The sequence below is a fragment of the Amblyomma mixtum genome, chromosome 3, assembly GCF_055824585.1.
Source record: "Amblyomma mixtum isolate Tamu chromosome 3, ASM5582458v1, whole genome shotgun sequence".
Classification (NCBI taxonomy): Eukaryota; Metazoa; Arthropoda; class Arachnida; order Ixodida; family Ixodidae; genus Amblyomma; species Amblyomma mixtum.
Window position 1 is genome coordinate 126,388,988 of NC_143014.1, and position 15,739 is coordinate 126,404,726.

A 15,739-nucleotide genomic window follows, 5' to 3' on the forward strand; every position below is an offset into this window, starting at 1 on the left:
ATGTTGGTTTGTTTGGTTTGTGAGCACGAGGCTTTGTATATGAATAGTCCGCTTAATGCGAAGACATCTTAAAATAACTTCGATAAACCCTTAATTGCGTGGGTATGTCCTGGAGTTTTCAAAATGAGCTTTACGAGGTGCAGCTAGTTGCTTACTTCCCTGCTTCACGTAGTCTGCCATTAAGGTCTCAGTTTAGTGTGCATAAAATTTATACAATTTTATAGGGTATGTTCACTTTTTTATTTTATCGATGCATGCTAGTGCGGCACATGCGCCAGCTCTCTCGTTATCGCTGATCCTGACATGATTAGGGACCGAGCAGAACCTTAATAATCGTCATCATCAGCCTGACTACGCCCACTGCAGGGCAAAGGCCTCTCCCATGTATCTCCAATTAACCCTCTCATTCGCCTGCTGCGGCCCCCGTATCCCCGCAAACTTCTTAATCTTATTTTCCCACCTAACTTTCCGCCGCCCGGCGCTACGCTTGCATTCTGCTTACGTGTCTTTATTTTACGGGTCCAGAAAATACCTTCAACGTAAACTTTGGCTAAGCAGTTTTTCTGAACGGGCACTTTGGCCCAGAGGCGCGAACTGAGAAAAACGGCTTCAAAGATTTCTGCAGGTGTAATTTTGTTTGACAGGCTTTTTTTCTCAAACGCCCTTGCTGCATTGGTAGGACCTTCTTCTCCGATGCTGTTCAGCGGCAATTCCTTTCAGTTTTTTTTCATTATTTTTCTGTTTTCGAACTGCTTCAGGGCCTTGTTTCTGCTCGGAAACTCGCGGAAATAAGCTGAAAAGACAGATAAGCGGCGTAAGAGGAACTAAAACCAAGGTCTAATGAAGAATAAAGGCTAGAAATTTGTTTTCAAACGTTATCTGATTCGTTTCCGCCATGGGGGTTTCCGCTAATCACTGAATTAATTTCGTTTTGCTTACCAATTGTGACTCTCAAAGCCAGAATTCTATTGTTTTTTCCTGCGTTTTTAATGCATTTTTGCTGCATTCTTGACAATATGCAGGCCTGGCAAAACAAACTGCGGTATTCTGTTTGGAAACGACGTTTTTGGGCACTGCCGGCAACATCTTGCACACCACCTTCAATGAAAAGCGCTTGAAAAGGTAACTGAATTAAACGCTAAATCCAGGAGTATATTTCGCCTGAGTTTCGGGAGCAGTACGTAGCATCGCCCGTGTTCGATAGGCAGGCGTGTCAGAAAATAAAACTGTCAAAAAGGGGCCTGCCCCTTTCATTCGCTATATAGCCTATACGAAGAGGGGCTTAAAGTCTTCGACGACCACGTATGGCTCTTCTGGTTCTGAAGATTTCTTTAGCCACGCTCATCCCCTCCCAACGTGTAGTGCAGCCAAACGGGAATTTTCCGCCCAAAATACCCGCCTTTCCTTTTTTTTTCTCTCACTCTATATAAACGTTCCAAGGCATGAAGCGTTACTTCAAGCTTAAGGGATATTGTTTTTGTTTTGCCGTTAAAGCTATGACTCGATGACTTCTAGTTTAGTCCTAAGCAAAATTTCACAGGCTGCGATGCCACTTATCATTCTAATAGCAACATCCCCTGAAAGGTTATTCGGGGGTTCCCAGTCACTGCTAAATGCTTGCGCTTCAGAACCTTCCCAGTTAGTGGGCCTGAATTGGTCTCCTGTAGATATAAGGGAGCTGCCTCTGATAATGTTGCCAAGGTGTCCTTCACGTTACTGTTATTAGGGCAGTTCACCTCGTTACCACCAGTGGACCACAAAGTCGATATTTTAACGTATTGTGTTGCAGCAAGAAAAATCAAGGTTGAGTCTTTCTTCGCGCCTGTGACCCGAGCTTCTTTTTTGGCGTGCTAAAAAGCCATGCTTTGGCATCAACGATGCGATGAATCTTGAGGTTGCGTCCATCGCCTGCTTAGCGGTGCTGGAAGGCCGTGAAGTGTACGCGGGTACCTCGCCATGACAGGCTTCGGAGCCCTGAGACAAGGAAGTGTGCCGGGCCGTCTTTGAAGAAGGTGGAATGGCGCTGACAACTTCCACCTGAGGCGCAGGATAACGGCGATTAGCTCGGGAGTGCATAGAAAACCGTTGTGGTGGCGCGCCCGCCACAAACGCATAGGATGAAATTTGTAGTAATGAGAGCTCTTTTCAGGCTTTTCTGAAGGTTAGTATAATGAAATTTTGTAATTTTGTTTAAAGGTTTCGACTTCTTTGTAATTTTTTTTTCAGGTAGGTCAGAACCTAGAGTGTGCTAGGCGTGCGCCATCACAGTTTATACAATCCGGCGTGACACTGAAGTTAACTGAGAGAATGTGGTCATGGCTAGTGCATTTTGCACAGGTTAGTTAGCCGAGACAGCTCTGTGAGCCATGGCCATATCTGGCACCTGAAGCAGAGATGAAGGCGGAGGATGTAGAGACTGACGCTAATTCTTGCGAACTCCACTTCAGTTGAGAATTATACTGGAACTGAAGGTAAGGAAAAAATGCTTAGTAGAATTATTTTGTAGCCGCATCGATTTTTGATTTACTCAACATGTACGTATATAACACTATGTTCGCTGAGCCCCTCAAACATCTCAATAAGATGGACAAAGTTGTCTTTGTTTAAGTTACCTTTGTTCAAAGTTGCCTTTGTTTAAAGTTTCCTTTGTTTAAAGTTTCCTTTGTTGCCTTTGTTTAAAGTTGAACGACCTGAAATGATGCTAGCATTGAGTCATTTTTACATTGCCGCTTGCCCTAGACTTCTAGAAGGTGAATGAATCTGCCATTTTGTGACTTTGTAGCCTTGGTCTGAAGTAACAGACGTCTGAATGAAGCAGAATGAAAGCGTTCTTTTCAGTTTCTTGATTCCTTCACTGCGTATCACGCAGTACTGTGGAAACGTTTCGTTTGACTTTTGCGGATTGCGTGGTTGCTTCAGTGCGCCCTCTTTTGAAATGGAAATCAGTTAAAGAAGGAGGCTGGGGCGCCATTCATGTACAACAGAGCCCAGCGATGGAAAGGAACAAGAAACTGAAAGCAAGCCTTGCGCACGTGTGCTGCACAGCACCGCTATAACCTAATGTGATGTAACTGAGGTTGGTTACCCACATAAATCACCAGCAGGGGGAAAAAAAACGCGAAGCGTTTTAGCTGGCCGGCGGAATGCACTAAATTCTTCGAAAGTAAGAGCCTCGAGATCCAACAGCTTCGCGCTCCCAGACGCCGATCGACGTTGCGTTCGGCATCTTGTGCGGAGGGATTTTCCCTGCGCCGACTCCGGTTCTCCCGCAGTCGAGCACGAATGGGTGGTGTGTGTTGGCGGTATGGGTAGGGATTTGGGGACTGTTTATGTGTTCGAGATGTTCTTGAATAGTTTTCTCGACCTCGAGATTCCGCTTACGGATTTAGGGAAGCAGTGGGTAGACATTCTAGGAGCAACCGTACCCTGTGATAAAGCATAGTAAATGAAACGTTCCTCCTAGCTGTTTGTGAGACTTTGTGGTCACCTGGTTTACCACAACGATCGGAAGTGGCCCTGCCTCGCTGCCACCTTTCATGGTCAATGCGCTCAGGACAGAGGTGGTAGTAAGCTGAGGCGCTGGGGGTCATCCTGACCACCTTGTCGCTGAACGTCCTAGCTTCGACCGTCTCGCATTCGACCAGATCGTCTGGCGTCTCGTCGATGATCATTTCGTCGAGCTTCTCAGCCTGAGGGTACACCGCTTTCAGCCTTTCCAGTAGAACGTTGACCTCGGTAGCAAGAAGCTTTGGTGCTCGTCGTAGCGCTGCCTCCGTTTCGTCCAAGATGGCATTAAGCTGCGAGCGGAGACCCTGACGTCTTCGAAGGAGTCCGTCCATCCTGTCCGCTGAAGTAGGGGGCCTCTACGCCGAGGTTGCAAGAGCCACGGATCTTCAGGATTCGGGAGCTGCTCGTTGCGTCCGTTAGGTCGGCATCGTGAAGGTCTCTTCTGGGTTTCGGCAAAATGTAGTGGACCTACATACGAGCCCCCTGCCTCGGACGTCGGAGATTGGAGACGGGTGTCGGAACGAATGGCTCCTTTAATGAAACATCGAGGTAGTGAACGAGCAGCAGCTCGTTAATGGGGAGCAATGATGATTGCTCGGACAGACAGGCAGACAACGGACAGACATGCAGATGTGTTAACACAAGATTGAGAGAACACAATAACAACGTAAGTGAAGGAAACCAGGGTCAGCTCAGCCTGCACCGTCGAAACTGCGGTAAAAACTTGGACGTAAGCGTCGAAAAAAGCCATGAGTGCCAGCATTTGATCAATGCACGACTGATAGTAACTATAAGGGCCAGGGAGTTAAGGAAATAATAGAGGCGGCGAAGTTTGCGCGCGCGGGGGATAAGTGTGTGAGCATGCCGTCGGTCGTTTTGACGCAGAAGGAACTAAGATTTTTAGATGGTTGGAATTAGGTTCCTGGTGGTATGCTGTGACATCATGACGAGTGTTGTTTCCCCTTTGCTCTTTCCCCTTTTCTCGGATTTCACTCTTGCTGGTGTATATACATACGTGGCACGTTTGGTGAAATAAAGCGTTGGAAGTCAGCACTCTACTCACTCTTGTGTCCTTTCCCGTCCCTTACCTGCGCTGCCACTGAAGCATGTTCAACCAACTAGACCAACAAGCATCAATCTTATATGCAGGGTGTCAGGCACAGTGATGAAATTCAGAGCTCAGCACACAGAGAGGCGACGTTCACCTGGAATTAAAGGGGAGGGTGACTGGACCCTACGTAGCTGACTGACGGGAACTGAAGCCTAATCCGAGCGACGACGCAGGCAGGCAGCACCATTCGGTTTCCTGTGCCCAGTGTGCCTCAAATACAGCGTGTGAACAGCCGGTGAGCTACGTAGCGGTACTTCCTAAAAAGAACAAGTGTTATATCCAGGCATAAAGCCACTCTTCAGTGGCGCGACGCTTCCGTGCTACGTAGTACCTATTCACATCGTTGTCTCCCTCGTCGTCAACACCGCGCAGGAACTCCATGAACACAGCCCTTAGCACCTGTGGAGTGCAGCACAGGCTGTAGAACAGAAGGTGCTCGGTAATGCAGCCGTCCTACAGCTCGCTAATTGCTTCTGACACGCCACGGCAGCACGTTCGTTCCTCGAGCGTCGCCATTTCTTAGAAGCGGCTGCAGCTGCACCTGCGTATATGCACAATATGACAAGGAGCCGAGGTGTGTCCGCTCTCTGCTGTCTTGCATCGTTTGCGCTACGCTGACATGAAACGGATATTCATGAAAGAAGGCAGCTGCGATGTCTGTTATCTGCCTTGGCGCACGAACTAGAAGTTAATGACTGACGATGCGAATGTAATCATGCATCCGTTACTCACCACGGGATGCCGTCGTCGCCGCCGCTGTCGGGCTCGCCCACTCGGTGCTGTCGTCGCTGGCGTCCACCCGGTACTGAGCGAACGCTTACGCATGTGGCTCGATGCCCATCGCGGCGGTAACAGCGAGCGGTCGCGCCTCGAGCTCCGGGTCGATTAATGCCGACAACAACCGACAAGAGGGAAAAGAAGCCAACATGAGCGCGGGAAAGCTCGCCAGAAAGGCGAAGACCCATGCTAACGGGGCGCAACAACCGGAAGACGCAAACCGAACGACAGCGCATGATATGTATTCATGGGCGGGGCCAGGCGGGGCGCAGTCCCACAGCTGTTTTCTTTATTTTTTTTTCTGGGGCCTGGCGTGTACGAGTTTGAGGGAGGAGAGGAGAAGCATCGTTTTTAATCGCCGATATCTTGGGTGTTATTGAAACTAGCTCAAAAATTCTTGCGCTGGGGGGACGAGTGATGGAATGCCTGTCTCTCGTCTGCTTTACTTAACCTCAATATATTCTCTTCCTGGTCCCTTTACGATATGGAGCAGCCTGCGACTTTTCTGCAATACTTTGGAAAGGCCACCGATTGCGATGTTATAGAGTGTGGGAGAAAGAACTCCTGAGGCACACCTCACGATACAGCCCTTTTTGGGCTTGAAGGGCTCCTTTACCGCACTCGAATGGAACGATCACAGAAGAACGAGTGGATAAATCGTAAGAGATGGCCCTGTTCATCCGTGCCTTTGAAACTGCTTAGCATTGACCTTTGGAGGAGGCTGTCATAAGTGTTAAGAAAATGTCTTCTATCGAAAGGCCAAAAGCCCTGTGATGTTCAATATGGCTTAGCTGTTCCAAGCCATTAACTTGCGTGCTCAAACCTGAGCGGAATACAGTCATACAAAATTGGAAGTACCTTGATTTCTGTTAGCCACTACGTTAAGCACGCACTTAGCAGCTTCTTCATAAGATTAGCAACACAAGCTGTAAGTGCCATAGGACGATGCAGGGCCATGCCCGCCATCTCTTTGCCCGCCATCTCAGCACCGGAAGAACAGAAACCACCTTCTATGACGGCGTAACGTCGCTGGTGTTCGAAACTAGATTGAAGTAGTTCAAGAGGGCCTTCCTTCGGTCAAGAGAGTGGTTCTGCACAATTTGGTTTGTGACGCCGTCGGGGTCAGGGGCACACCGACGATGCGGGCTACTCAGAGCTGTCTGCAATTCTCTAAGAGTGAACGTGGCATCCGTGACATACGTGGACGAAGGAGGAAGTGGACAGGGCTCAATTCCAGAGGTTGCACGAACAAGGGTATCTGAAAACGCCTTAGCCAGGCACGCAATTATAGGCTTCTGCTTGCGCAAAGCAAGAGCTTCAAAAGCCTTTGAAGGCCGAGATTCACCAGGAAGACTCCTAATGACTTATGTTGTATCCTTATCATCGGAAAGAATACAGAAACACTAGCAGAAAAGGAAGCCCACTGCGACCTGGAGAGTTTGTTTGCGTGCTGTCGAATGGCGCGATTCAGCCTATTAAATGTTGTCTTTAGGGCTCTGTCATCCTTCTTCCTCATGCGTTGCCGCTCCGCCCACCTGCGCGCTGCTCAAAGGTTCCTGAGTTGAATGCAGTGCCAGGTCTAAAACTGTCGCTGAGGCTGGTGGCCAAAAGAATGTGGGATTTTCATTACTTAACACACAGGTTCAAATTGCCAATGGCGTCTTCAAGTTGTCCACAAGAATCCGTGTTTCTGTCACTCCACACACTGTGATGGGCGCTGAAGTCACCGCAGATAATTCTAGGAGCTGGGCTGCGGTCATAAAGATGCCGTAGAAACCAACCAAAGTCTACCTTCTTCCGCGGAACTACTTACACGGATCCGACAGAAAGACGTCGTGAGCCGACCTGCACGCTCGCAGCCGCTACTTCAGTGACGTCCCAGCAAAGATCGCTGACGTTCCAAGACACATGTGGAATTTTCCGGCCTATATATAGCGCGGCGCGTTCGTCAGGAAAAGGTTGTGCTGCAGTTTTTATGAGCGACGTATTCAGACTAAGATCTGATACTTGACAGGTCATCTTCTGAGAATGCCAAAACTGGAATCGGGGTTTCTTTCAAAAGGGATAATAATAATAGTTCAGCCAATCGACCTATAATCCCGGCACAATTCCATTGCATAAGCAGAACGTTTTCGTGGTTTGGAGTTTTGTAATGTCGATAAGAGCCATCTTAGAGCAAAAGAAAGGTCGCTTCGAAAGCGGCAGTCACCGATCAAATGAAAAAACACAAACTCAAGGAAGTCCTTCAGGGTGCCAGAGGACACCAGTGGTACATGTGTACGCGGGGCCTCAGACAAATCACGCAGAAGGTTCGACAGACCCTGATTTTTGATATTTTTTAGGTGAAGAATTCCTTGTGTAGTGAATAGGCTGCGAATCGGTGCTGTTCCCAGCAGTGACTTCAGGGTCGCATAATGCGTAATGGTGTTTCGTTCTCTCAGATCGATCCCGCTCTGTGTAAAATATCACGAAATAGCTTGAAGAAACGAAACACGCATTGCTTTGAGGCTGAAGTAAATTTTACGATGGTTCGTTTTCTTTCTTAGGGACTCAGACCTCTTCAAAGATTGTGATTCGGTGGTGATGAAGGAGGAGACGACAATGGCGATCATGAATGAGTATATTTACGGAATTTACAAAAGCAACCTTCAAGTTACAGAAATGAAGTCACAAAGACAAATACACAAAGTGTAGATTAAAGACAAATATTCTCACCCAGGGAAACAGCTATAGAATACCTTACTTATCGACCGAGGGTTTTAGTTTCAGTCGCATTTCAATGGAGGGGATTTTCTAGAGGCACGTATACTGTGCGATGTCAGTGCACGTTAAAGAGGCTCTGAAAGGGGGCCCTCGATAAAGGTGCGGTATTCCAAGGTTGTTAAAGGATGCCGAAACACGAATATCCTTCAGCAAGAATTTTTCCAATGCGTTTTGCAGAAGCGGAGTTATCTGTAGTCAAAATTTGAATTTCAGCGTCTTCGCCGCTTTCCCGCTCCTCTCGACACTTTTTGCACGCTCAAAGTTGGCGCCCTCCGCCGACTGCTGACGTGCGCGGGAATTATTCATAGGAATGGGGGGGGGGGGGGGGGGGGGCAACTTCCTGACCAGCCGGAGAGGTTGACTGGCCACGGCCGTGGTCCCTGCGTGAGGTCCTAAAGAACGTAACCAGTAGCCATCTCTCAACAGGACTACGCAGGTCCGGGCGACGGAGGAGGGCGAGAGCACAAAAAAGTCGCCGGAAAGAAGTGTATTGTTTGGTTGAAGTGTTCATGGCGAGAGAATGTAGTCATCGAGCGAGTTTATGCACTATGCCCAGAAGGTGTTTAAGAGCCTCTTTAAAGAACTCCAGGTGGTAGAAATTTCCGGAGCCCTTCACTACGGCGTGTTCAAAGCTTGAGTCGCTTTGGGACGTTCAACCCCCATAAACCACGCATGCCCTTGCCTCTCACATGAAGTCATTCCTCCCCCACAACACTCCCGAGCTGGGTGTTGACGCGTAAATTTCTTTTCAGCGTGTCCTACGCGGTTGTCAGCATGGTTGCAGACGCGAGAATTGCGGGGCCCCGCGCGTTAGCTAATTAGCTACTTTAGCGCTGATAACCGCGGTGCGTCGGATAGGCGAGACGTAGCGAGAATGCCACAAAGGAAAGGCGGAACTCTTGCATAACTCGCTGTTCTCGCAGATCCAACGGCGAAGCCCCCGACAAGCAGTTTGGAAGGGGGCAGCCAACCCGGGCGGACACAGTCGATTGTCAACAGCCACTTTTCGTTACGCGTCGCGCGCTCCTTCCTCGGAGTTAGCGACGGACCAGTTTTCATTGTGCAAGAAGGGCTCTCCCGTCATAATGACACCGCTAAGCCGATAATGACTTCGGTATGAGCCGGTCCTTTTAGTATGCCTGCGCGGAGTCATGCGGGCAGGGAGCTTAGAGAATGTTCTACAACGTACGGAGTGCTACGAAGGCCCGAAGCCAACGTAATGAATAGAGAGCTAACGAGGCAGCAAACGAAGCGCGACTTTACACGTCCCCCAAAAGAAGTTAATTGAGGTTGGAATGCGCTCAGTTAGGCTTAAAAAGAAAAAGGCCGCAATAGCATAACTCCGCAAGTCCCGCTACTAACGCTGCCGACATTTCTTCAAGCTATTGCGACACATAAATGTGCTCCTGCCCGCAGATGACGGCACACTGACGGCACACACGCACACACACACACGCATGGACGCACGCAAACACACGCACGCACGCACGCACGCACACACACACACACGCACACAAACACACGCACGCACGCACGCGCACGCACACGCACACAAACACACGCGCACGCAATGCAAAGAACTGATAGCGGCGTAAAAAGCCGCTGACGACATGGAGACGCACCGCACAGTTACACCCAAGACACAGATGTCAGCACAAGAAACACATCAATTGATATGCAAGTGTATGCACGCACACACACGCATGCGCACGCGCACACACACGCACACACGCACGCACGCACACACACACACACGCACACACACACACGCACGCGCACACACACGCACGCGCACGCACACAAACACACGCACGCGCACACACACACACGCACGCACACGCACACAAACACACACACGCACGCACGCACACGCACACACACGCGCACACACACGCACACACACACACACACACACACACACACACGCGCGCGCGCGCGCGCGCACACACAAACACACGCACGCACGCACGCGCGCGCGCACACACACACACACGCACGCACACGCACACAAACACACGCACGCACGCGCACACACACGCAAGCACGCACGCGCGCACACACACACACGCGCACGCAATGCAAAGAACTGATAGCGGCGTAAAAAGCCGCTGACGACATGGAGACGCACCGCATAGTTACACCCAAGACACAGATGTCAGCACAAGAAACACATCAATTGATATGCAAGTGTGTCTACACCAATGTCCGGCGTTGCTGAACAGTTCCGTTCACGTTGCCCGTTGGATGAGCTGGAACGTTCACGGCTGCCCAGGCCGTCTTGTCTATGCCGCGCGATCTGTCCCAAACCCGGATCGTGAGGGTTCCGGTACTGCGGCACGGCGTGTGCGTGTGAGTGCACGGCAAGTCGCGAATCGAACGCTCTTTGCCATGTTGCCCGAACTGGGTTACTTTCCCGCTTTCCCATACTAAGAGGCGGCCTGCAGAGTTTGCGTGCTCACCGCGCAATTCGCGCTGCAGCTGAGAAGTGTGCTCTTGCGCCAGCGGAGTTCAGGTGCCACATTCCTGTTTTAAAAGTTTTCCATATTCCAGGTGCCTTGCCTGCTTTTGTTCTTCGCTGATGATGAGGTAAGAGCCAATTAGAAGAGCAACCTCCATGCATTCACATGAGGGCTCATCACACACCTTCTCCAATAGCTGCTCTTCTGGGGTTTTCGCGCGGATCTCGACTGATAGCGCGTCGCTCATTTCATGTGCCTTATCGGCTCGCTGTCCGGAAGCATAATGTCTGACCGCGGAATCTGCATAGCTACAGCCAAGGTCTGACGGCCGCTCCCCATTTCCAGGTATGTACCGACATGGCGGTCATAAGAGGCATCTTTTCGAGTGCCCGTTTTTTATCCCTGTTCCTGCTCTTCAGCGCTCAGTGAGCATAGCTCATCGTCGACTGTCTCTGTAAAGGATGGTGGCAACTGGTTTGCCGACATCGCTGGAAATAGTGCCAAAATTTATTTCGATTCCCTGCGATTTTTCATTTGCGCCACTCTACTGTTCGTGCAGTTGAGCTCGTCCTCTCTTGACACTGGATCCTCTAGCTTAGCCTGCAAGACTGCGCTGTGTCTCCGCCGCTCGCTGCAACGAGCTGGCAAGATTCCACTTGTCCTGGCCTTGTGCATTCGTCGAATGCTGGGACGGGTCGCTATCTACCGTGCGAGTGAGATCTGCCCTGGGGCCTAGGTCTGGCCAGCGCTGCTTCTTAGTTCCGGACGCAGCGTCTGCTTGCCCGCTGCTTCCATGCTGTGCCTCGAGTGCTCTCACGGCCTCTTCCTGTGCTGCCCTTCCTGCCTCTAGGTTCTTTGAATGCGCCTGCGGCATTGCTCTGTGAGCCGTTACCCTTCCCTGAGAGGAGCTGTTTGCTTTCTGCCCATTACGCTCTGTGCCTCCTTCGGATGGGGAGGCAAATAGTCAGACACGCTAGAGCGCATGACCACAGGGCCTAGGCAGGACTGCCGCTGCTCCTTTGCTTCAAATGCGGTGAGAGCCTGCCCGCCGCCCGGATATTGATCCTTGAGCACCCTAATGATTTCTTCTTTCTACCACCGGATCGCGAGCGTTCTCCGCTCAAATTCTAATTCGATGGGTCGAATCACAATTTTTTCTGTTTAATTAAGGGTATACAGATAACGACACCTAGCTGTGGGATTAATCTCGGCATTAACACAGAACGCCTACTCTTTCAATGTCCTTAACTCAAGCCAAGCCAACCTCGACCAGACGCGAGAACTTGCCCTCATCCGGCACCAGCGTCGCTGCAGTTTGTAGCCAATAGGTTGCAAGTTGTAGCACATCCTCGAAGGTAGTTCGCACAGCCGTCCTTTGGTTGCTGCTTCCGCCGAAAGTGTTGTTGCTTGCTGCTTGTGGAAGGGTGCCGAATCCTGTCTACTGAGCCAGTAACTTTTAAGATGGTTCGTTCCCTTTCTTCGGATGGGCAAAGGCCTCTCCAGTCGCGGTGATTCGGCAGTGATGGCGGAGACTATGATGATGATGATGGAGTGCATTTATTGAATTTACAAAAACAAACTTCAAGTTACAAAAACGAAGTCACACAGACAAATACACAAACTGTAACTGAACGACAAACAATCTCACACTGAGAAAGAACTCTAGAATGCCTAACTTATCTACCGAGGATTTCGGTTAAAGCCTAGGAAATATAGAAGTACGTGCAAAGCACGGATCCTCTATGTAGACTACTTTTGTTTTGCTTTTAAAGCCTTCGGAAATAAAGAAGTTCAGGCGGTCATTCCCAGAGACCAGGCCCAGGCTCTAATAAACCAATGAAAACCAATGAGATTCTCATACAGCCTCTAAGGGCTGGGCGCTGCCTCGAACAAGGGCTGTGTTAAAAAAACGAGAAAAAAACAAAGAACAACAAATAGTCGAAGCCCCTCTCCACACTTCAGTTTCTCCCTTTCCATTTCGCTGTCGGCTGCCCTTGCCTCTGACATGAAGTCACTGCTCCCCCACCATGCTTCTGAGCTGGATATTGACGCATACATTTCTTTTCAGCGAGTCCTACGGTGTTGTCAGCGAGGTTGCAGACGCGATACTTGTGGGGGCCATGGTCATTAGCTAATTAGCTACTTTAGCACCGATAACAGCGGTGCGTCGGATAAGGGAGACGTAGCGAGAATGCCACAAAGGAAAGGGGAAGTCTTGCATACCTCACTGTCCTCGCAGATCTGATTACAATGCCACCGACAAGCGGTTTGGAAAGGGGCGGCGGGCCCTGTCGGACAAAAACGATTGTCAACAGCCACTTTTCGTTACGCGTCGTGCGCGCTCCTTCCTCGATGGCAGCGACGGACCCGTTTTCATTGTGCAAGAAGGGCTCTCCCGTCATAGCGGAGCCACTAAGCCGATAATGACTTCAGTATTCGCCGATCCTTTGAGTATGCCTGCTCGGGGCCATGCGAGCAGGGAGTTTCGAGAAAGGTCTGCGAAGTCAGGAGCGGCACAGCAACATCAGGCCAACGTAATGAATACAAAGAGAGCCAGGCCGTCAACGAGGCCCGGTCTTACTGTTCAGATCAATAATTACTTCAAGTGGCGTGTCTAGATGAGTAGTTAAATGCAATTACGGGAGGAGGGATGCGAAAATAGTGGTAGATTTAATATTACGGCGCTCCTTGAGCTGCACTGCTGGCGTTGAATGCTACGGCCATAAATACAGGCGTGCTCATGCGACCCCTGCGGCACTGAAGAGATCTGTATATTTGCCGATTCCCCCCCTCCCCCCCAAAAAAAAAGGAAAAAAAAAGATCTGTGTAGAGACTCAACTCACTAACAGTTAGTTAAATACACTGCAATACAAATGCTTCCTGCGGTACTTGCCACCACCATCGTCGTGTACCAACTGCGGCTACTCCGATCCCGAATCGTACAGAGCTGTGCACTGCTAGAAGTGAGCACTGGAGTGCGCGATGGACCTAAGTTACAGCTTCGCAGAGAATCATACGAGAGTGCTGTCTGCACTATTTCGTTCGTGCGAAAAGTGCAGGAACTATGATACCTCTCCGCTCTGCTTATGCCTGTTTGTCAGTTCGCAGGTATCAAGCTTATGGCGCATTCGTGCTCACTCTTAACAGGCGACGACAGTGTACACATTTGTTATGTGCGTAGCATAACCATTGTAATGCTCACAATGCAAAAGAGAGCCCTCAAGACTTTTTCATAGGATGTCTGGGGAGATGCCCCTATTAGTCACGCTGGAGCATGCTGCTGCTTAATTCGTGCGTGCCGTTTTTGTTACAGGTTTAATTCTTTCTGTGCAGCGCATGGTGAATTTTTTTTTTATTGTGCATGTATACATAAACTAGCTTGTGTTTTGACTACAGTTCACGAATTATCGATTGTTTCTTGGTTTGTTTCAGGGCCGACATAAGAAACTGCGCTTAATTGCAAGGGCCGCCTCATAAACGAGTGGTGCCAGATTTAGGGTGTGCGGTCGTTTTGCGTCGTGTTCATTTCGTAACTACCAAGCAGCGAGCCCAAAAGATGTTCAACCAAGTAGCCCCAGTAGCAGTGCTCGGTAAGGAGTATAAAATCTACACTGTGCCATGGTAGTTTGTCGCCCAATATCAGAAAAAGGCGAGCCGCACCCATCGGCATCGTGCTGCGACAGTGACCCATGTTGGTGCCTAAGACGAGATACATGTGCCATGAAATCTTTGGAAATAGAACTGCGTCGGTGTGTGGCGTGTGTATGCGCCTCGTGTGTTACGCCACCGTGGCCCCCATATAGAACGAATATTAAGAACCGCACAACACGCAGGGCAGCTTTAAGCAGCTTGTATATATAAACCTCGGTCGCGAGCCTCTGTGTTCGACCCACCCACGCCTGTCGAGACAGTGGCCAGCCGTTACCTTCACTGTACATTTACATCATGCATACATGGGTATGCTGGAATCCATATTTTTCTGCACCATCCTCCTCGTCCATCTGCCCATCTCACAAACATGTTGTTGCAAAATAAGGACCTTGAGATCTTTTTTCTCTCATCTTTTGCTCCCTTCCCTCCTTCCTTCATGGCACGATAGAGGTGCTCACTTTTAGTAAGATAATTACGGCTCCCGTCATTTCCTGATGACCTCTTCCTTTCGACCAACACCTTGTTTACAAACATAGATGGCGCTCGCGGACGCCGGAGGCGGCCGGTGGTATCAGCGGTGGGTGGTTGCGGTGGTGGTGTAAATATACAAGCGAGATTAGCGGGTTCGATTCGGAGAAGTACCCATCTTACTGAGCGCCTTACTGTGCGTTGAGATGTCCGGCATCTCAACGCACATTTATCGTGAAGTTTTAAAAAACATATCAGCTTCTATTTTACTTTGCATGCCCTTACATTCCAGTTTGAAATACCCTCCAGGATTAAAAAAATTATTGCCTTCATAGACGCATCGCTAAATCAGAAATTTTGAAAAGTTGTATTTAGATGTGTGTCTGTGTGATGCGCTTCCACCCGGTACCCAGTTCTAGGCAGAGCTGTTAGGTCACATAACCGTCCTAGAATACGCTACTCTTTTCCAGTAATGCATTTCACGCTTACATCCATTCTCGACGACGAGATACTCTGTGAATTCCGCTTGCTTGTTTTACCTCTCAGTTCATGTCTCGCACTGTTGTATCCATAAGTTTCTTGCTGCACCTGTTCAGTGATTCTGTCGCCAGGCGGTTGTGCGAGTGTCAACAACTCGATACTTGTAACGAACATAACTTACATCATTGACCACCGCCGTCGGGAAAATCTGTTAATTCTCGAATTTCGGCCCTGTAAGCTCGCCGTTTTTTTAATACATGGACCTTATGAGGTTATGTCCCTCGGACATCCCTCCATGGACCTGCAGCTCTCCACCCCTTCCAGTGAGTGGCTAAGCTGCTCAGTTCCGACCCGGACATCTAGCTCCGGGCGGTGCACCGAGCCCAAGGGGTTGTCGTGTGCGGAGGGGCCGTGGCCACCTGGGGGGCCTAAAGTTCCTCACCCATTCTATTAAAATCGATGAATAAAGTTGTTTTTTATTTTTCTCTCTCACTATAGAAAGTTTTGCAACCGGGAAGATAAA